At 44.4% G+C, this 6,757-nt stretch overlaps 1 long non-coding RNA gene across 1 annotated transcript; it reads right to left on the minus strand.

Annotated features, from left to right (window-relative positions):
* Positions 1-510: 510 nt before the first annotated feature.
* LOC144261938 (uncharacterized) lies at positions 511-6,379 on the minus strand. Its single transcript, XR_013345479.1, has 5 exons — positions 6,308-6,379; positions 4,121-4,208; positions 2,747-2,870; positions 1,010-1,058; positions 511-689 (listed from the first exon to the last, which is right to left on the minus strand). It is a non-coding gene; the product is annotated as an uncharacterized LOC144261938 (long non-coding RNA).
* Between the last annotated feature and the right edge of the window lie 378 nt (positions 6,380-6,757).

Consider the following 6,757-nt stretch of genomic DNA (forward strand, 5'->3'; position numbering starts at 1 on the left):
AAAGCTGATAAACTCTGTACAGCTGGGAAAGGGAGAGGTCATGGACTCATAATCCATCATCTATCTACACTTCTAAAGCTTGGCCTGATTTCCTCTGTTCTCCTGCTTGTGGACAATGAGGTTTCAGAGCAAAGGGAAGGTCTTGGTACAATGGAGCACCAGGCGTGGGTTACCCACACATCGTACAGTCAAGATGGGACTGAACTCAGTTCCTGTGATACCAGAAACAGATAGTACTTGCAGCAACCTCAAGAAATAAAAATCTACCCATAAGAGCACATTGAAATCTACCGAGATATGTGAATCCTGGTTTATAAATACCCTTGAGTGCTATTAACATATGATTGGGGATTTTAAGGATATTTTATTTTATGTTTAATTTTAGAAAGATAAATAAGATTGCTTTCTAAAGGACAAGAATGATAGAAACAGCCCCCTTGCCTCCCACCAACACACACACGCACTTCAACATGATGCTTTCACATCAGCTTGCTTTTATTAAAAGGGGAGTAACAAATCTTATATGGGTGCTAAAAGAGCTCCCTTCTAAATTCCTCCAGCTCACAAGGTTCTTTAAAGCCCAAATGAACAGCAGCACTTCAGGATTGCAGTAGGATCTGATGATTTTAGAAGCAAGCGGCTGTCTCCCAGATCCCTGAGATTCTGCTTACACAATTTCAGAAAATCTCCTGTACAAAGAAAAGAGAATCAGATTTTTTGATGTTTTCCTACAGAACGAGGACAATATGATGTTTCATTTCGAATCAAATGGCATGGGAGTAATTACCCTTTCACTGAATGGTGAATGAAGAGGTTCTGGGTTAACCCAAGCACAGGGAATCCATTGTCCTGACTGCAACACTCTGTTACAGCAGTGGTTCTCAATCAGGGGGTCAGGGCCCCCTAGGGGGCCATGAGCAGGCCTCAGGGGGGTCCACCAAAATAAACAGGGCTTCAGCCCCAGTTGGCAGACCCGGAGAAGGAATGCCACCTCCACTCCCTGACTCACCTTAGAGGGCCATCAAGCCTGTGGGTTATCACCAGCAAGAAATTTCCCACTGCGTCAGTAAAACAAACAAAAAAAAAATCAGTTTTTCATTTTTGTACCTATATTATCCTTTTATTTTTTATATTTATATTATATACTGTATGTGTGTGTGTTTAACTGTATAACGATCAGTTTAAGGCAGCTTTTAATCTACTGAAGATGCAGAAAACCAGTTGTGGCACAGGTGGGTGGTGGAGATTTTATAGCCTGTTAAGGGGTTGGGAGGGGGAGCGTCACAAAAATCTGTGAAAACCCTGTGTTACAGAGTTTCTAAGTGGATAGTATCCAATATGTATCCAAATGGGAGAACTAGCTGCCTATACAGAGCACACTATGGAAAAGCACAATTAACACCCTTGTAAACAGCTGTTCTATCAAACACACCTTGTCTACAGCTGAAGCTAAAATGAGACATACTTACACAGGTGATAGAAAATGAACTCAAAAAAATGCAGAAAATTCCAGTTCCACCTGAAGTCTGACTCTGTTCTGGTGGCAGCTTGATGCTAGCAGCTGTGCCGGGTGAGATCATGGATCTCTGGGGCTGCTCAGTGAATTGGCCAAGAAATCAGCACTGCAGTTGGTAGCATGGCCACTCCAGCCTAGTCCCTGGCTCCCACTCTGCAGGCCCAAGGAGCTGCCAGCATCACATCTCTTGCCCTCTGTAGCGGGGTGGTTACCCGCTCCTGCCCTGTTGAGCTTAAAAGCCAGCCCTGGGAGAGACCCCGGGCTGAGGGCAAGAAAAGCTAGGCGGATTGGGGAAATGGCCGCAGCTGGGCCTATAAAGGGGTTGCTAGGCTGAAGCTTAGCCAGAGTCTCTCCCTGCATTCAGAGAGGGAAGGGCCTGGCTGTAGGGACCTGGGGGAGTACCGAGAGTGGAGCGGGGCTGAGGGGGAAAGGCCAGGGGAGCTCTGGCCTGGAAACCCCCAGGCTGCGAGGCCTAGATTAAGGCCTGTTAGGTACTGGAGTTTCAAGGGGGCAGCCCACAGGTAGACAGAGGCAGCAGGTCCAAACCCCCTCGCCTGTGATGAGTGGCTGATACACTGCAGTCTGCCCTGGGGAGCGGGGCTAAGCGATGACTGGCAACAGCCAAGACTGAGGTGAGGTGGGGTAGTGGGTGGGGGTTCCCTGGGGAGGGGAGACCCTCAGGAATTGGTGGGGTTTACTGCCAGGGGGCAGCACCCCAGAGGGAGGCGCCACCAGGTCCTGGGAGGGACTGGGGCTAGTGGTAAGGCAGATCACCAGATAGCAGAGGGTGCTCCAGAGGCTGATGAGCTAATTCCCAAGGACAACCAGCAGGAGGCACCGCCAGGTGAGTACGGCTCTATTACACCCTCAATCTCGTATTTTAGTAGGCTGGAAAGACTCTCACTCTCCCAGTTGTTTCTCTATGACCTGTTCCTGCTGCAGCATACAGTCAGCAACAAACAGAACAGGTATAGGATGGGCCGCAGATCTGCAAGGTGGCTGAATTAACTTTACAGAAGAACCTTCATGCTTAAAACATTCACATTCATTTGGAACAATGTTAACACTCTTGTCACCAAGATTTTTATAATTACCTCCCCTGGTTTGCAAAAGGGGGAAAATAAAGGGCTAAAAGCTGAGCTGCTTTAAGGACAGGAGGATTCATCAGCTCCTAAATGAAAAGAGAGTACTGAACACTGCAGGGTCTCCCTTATGGAACGCTGAGCTTACCTTCGACAGCAATGGCCAAAAACGCATTTGCCAAGGTATCTAGTATAGTACGGACATTTCCAAAAGTGACATTGACCCCCACGGTTTCTACATGCATGGTGGGTCAGCAGACCATGGGAGAAACCTGACAAAGAAAAAGCCTTAATCATCATTCTGTAATGCAGGGTAAATTACAATTATGATTCCAAGATGACAGGCATTTCTCATTCACTGAGACCTGACCAAGTCTGCCCAATTATCTTCCCGTGCAAAAGTTTATCATGGCTTCAGTACAATTTCAGTGGTTGTACTTCTACTCCTGTTCAATGGCAGCATCTAAGAAGAGAATGGGGTGATTTAATTAAACATTGGCATTGACTTTCCAGCTGCAGATTTTAGAACCACAGCTCTCAGCATGGACATCCTTCATTGCCCCATGCTCTTAAGAGATGGAAAGCAAGGGGCTGCCTGCATTGCTTACTTCCCTTTGAGGCTGATGTATGGTTTTGATTCTGTCAGGCTCTGACAATGATGTGCCAGGCAGTATCATCAATGCAGTTTGGCTAAGTAGGGTTGAACTGTCTCAGTGCTGGGTTGGATGACTACAAAGATTTGAAAGAGATTGACCTGAGAGAGTCCCTTCCAGGTTTGAATGCTTGCCTGTCTCTGAGATTCTGCTCAGAATTTCTTCACAAGGCACACTCAGGAATTGTTCTTTCATGACCGATCGCCAGTGTTCGGTTATACCCGATTGACGTGCTATTTTGAGAAGGTAGCCCAAATGTGCACAGCCAAATCTTTTAGAATATTTAGTTTAGAACATTTGTTGTGTTTTGACAAAACTATCTACAGCCAATGGATAGAAACTGAACTCCTACATGATGCATTGTCAAACTGCAAACACTGTCCCACCCACTGAGATGAACAGCTGCCATTTTGGAGATCTGGGTTCTGTGTCCAGCAGCATAACCTCTGAGTAGGACATGAGACCTGATTTCATAAGAAGTCAGGGGGTGAAAAGCATAGAATTATTATCATAAGTCAGCAGCAGAAGTTATATCTCCTGGTTCCTAGCTCTGTGCATCTTCTCCCAAACCCAAAGGGATATTGAAAGGAGTTGGCCAGACTTCATTTGTCAGTATCCCATCCAGATTCTGTGATTGCCCGTTATAAGAAGAGTACATGCTGTGCAGATAGAATGGGGGTCTCAGGCAGCAAGCCTCAGCAAAATCTGAGGAAAACACTGAGGGGACATGGATTTTTTTTTTCTAACTGGTCATAATTCAGTCAGATCTGAATTGTTTTTCTTGCTGGCAGGTGCGAGTGCACCTAAGAAAAGGTAAGAAATTATTTTCTACTCGAAAGTATAATTGCTTGTTTTCTTTCACATCTTACCTGGGGCATCCATGAGCACCAAGAAGACAATAGCAGAGAGCAGGTAAAGGAACTTCATGGCTGAAGGTCGGCTGGGAACTGAGCGTCGCTGGAGAGGAGAGACACCAAGATAGAGAGAAGACACTGGGGAATGTGACCTGCTGAGCTGTACAAATATTATTTTAATCAAAATAATATTTTAATGTGTGTTCTGATCATCCACACAGTACCACAGATGTCCTAGGAGGATTTCAGAGAAATACAATTCTATGAAGCAAGATATATTTTAAAAATAGAAGTTCTGTAAATAATTTTAATTCAACAATTACTTACATTGCATTTCTCATTGAAATCCCTTTTTCCTTAGCCAAAGTACAGAGTGCAGAATTATTGCATATTTAAATGCTTTATTGCCCAAAATAGAATTGAAAACAATTAAGAAATTACAGAGAGCAAAATAAAGGTGGTTGGATGCTCATGTTTATGAAATTTCTAAAAATTATTTCATCATGTGATGTTACAATTAACCAAAAAAAAAAAATCACATCAGTTCATTTCAGGTGTTATCTCAATCTTATTACCGAGGAAAACCTTATCCTTGTTCTTTACTACACTGGGGAGGTGACTTTGCTACCAACATTGAAGTAGAAACGTTTAAATGCAGATTCTTATTCATTTTGGATCAGTCTGTTCGACAATGGAATTATGGGAGTACCTGTGCCATTGCAACCAGAGAACTCCAAGGTTAGAATGAGAAAATCAGACAGATTATTTAAGCACTAAGACTGACAATTCAAGTAGGTCTCACACATTAAGCCCTAGGCATATAATGCACATAATGGTTTAAATCAGCTACCATCAACTTGACTCAAATTTGGTCCAGATGCTCCTCTGTCATGATGGGGAAAGGCAGGTGGGCAAATTTCAGTGAGTGGCATTGTGACACTGTATAATTACTGAATTCCTAGAAGGCTCAACACTATACCCTGGAAAGTGTGACATGCCCCTCCCCCAGTCGGAGACCCTCTCATTTTGCAACTATTCCAATTTCTCTGGAATTTTACCAGTAACCTTCGGTCTTAGGCCACTTTTACCAAACATTCAAAGCTGACTAAATATTCAAATAGTGGAAACAAGGTTTCCCTTACCAGCCAATTCAAAGCTTCTTCCTCTTTCTTTCAAAGTGCAGAGTGGAGAATTATTGCACATTTACATACTTTATATGCTTTAACACAGCACTTAAAAGCAATAAGAAATTATAGAAAGAAGAAGAAAGGTGGTTAGATGATCATCTTTATGCTATTTTCCAGTCCTCACAGGAATGGAGGCGAGAACTAGAACCAGTCCCAGCCCTCACAATCTGTAACTGCGCTTACAGAGCCCAGGGCTGACAGTGCTTGGAGGCACTGAAGCAGCATAAAAGAGGTTTCTGTCTCGTGCGGATACAGCCCCTCTTCCTGCATCTCTCTTTCTTTCCTTCCCCTTTTCTCTCCTCCACCCTCCTGTCAGCCTCCCTTCATTCCCTGCCCTCCTGCCCTGCTCTCTTTCGCTGAACTCCTCTTCTGTCTCCACTGTCCTTTCTCTCCCTTGACACTTCTCCTTTCAGTCTTCACCTTAACCTTCTTATCTGTTTGTTTCTTGCTTGTTATCTCTCTCTCTCTCTCTCTCTCTCTCCCTCCCCCCACCTTATCTCTTCTCTGCTGCCTTCTCCATCATCCCCCTCCACTCCCTTGCTCTTTGTCCTTATCCTTAACTCCAGAAATATTCCCAAATTGTAGATCCCAGAGGCTTAAGGTTAGTTCATCAATGGGTGATTAACTAACACAGGGCTGCAGGGAGGACACACTCTGAATTTGGATAACTAGTATTTCCCAATAAAAGGAACTTGGATAACTGGAATTATTCTGGAGATGGTTTTAACTCAGGTAGCTTTTAAATAACCAACTTTTCATTCTGAGTAAACATAACGTGTAGCTTTTTACTTCTCCATTCGAAGTGGCATGAAGGCATGTTCTCAAGCTCAGCCTCTCAGGACACTAAGTGGTTTCTCGAAATACCTAGAAAGTTCACTTAGGTAGTTCACTTACTCAAGGGGTTATGACAACTGTGTTCGTCTTCTCTCTCTGGATCTCACAGCCATCTTCTTAGCCAGGACTTTAAAGGAAGAATTAAAAGGATGATTATGAGAGAAGTTACTATAATACTTACCAGACAGGGAGTGCTCTCGGTGGCCAGGTGATGACTGTCCTGCTCGCTGTCTCTCTCGTCCAGATATTTCAGCTTCAGGGAGTGACACTTTGACCAAACCAGCCGGTTTTATACAGTAACTGAAGGCTTGTTTTCTTCTTGGCAAAGCTGCTGTCAGCCAATTAGAAAGTGACCCCTGCTTCTGGGGAGGATTTGAACTGTCCAGCCACAATTTGGACGTTGGAATTCTTGCAACTCTGTGGAAAATTCCATGGTCTTTGTGCAAAACATCTTGTGCCATCCCAGATTGTGTAACATACGTTCGGCCGCTGTGGTTAGTGCAAAATGTCTTGGGACATATAACGAACTCCTGCTGGTTTAGCTCTGATCAGCAACTTACTTCTGCAGGCCACTTCCCAGGGGCCTGCCTGCAGTGTGGTGCTTGGCCAACTTGACATGATTTAGTGTCAA

This window comes from Eretmochelys imbricata, chromosome 3 (genome assembly GCF_965152235.1).
Source record: "Eretmochelys imbricata isolate rEreImb1 chromosome 3, rEreImb1.hap1, whole genome shotgun sequence".
Classification (NCBI taxonomy): Eukaryota; Metazoa; Chordata; order Testudines; family Cheloniidae; genus Eretmochelys; species Eretmochelys imbricata.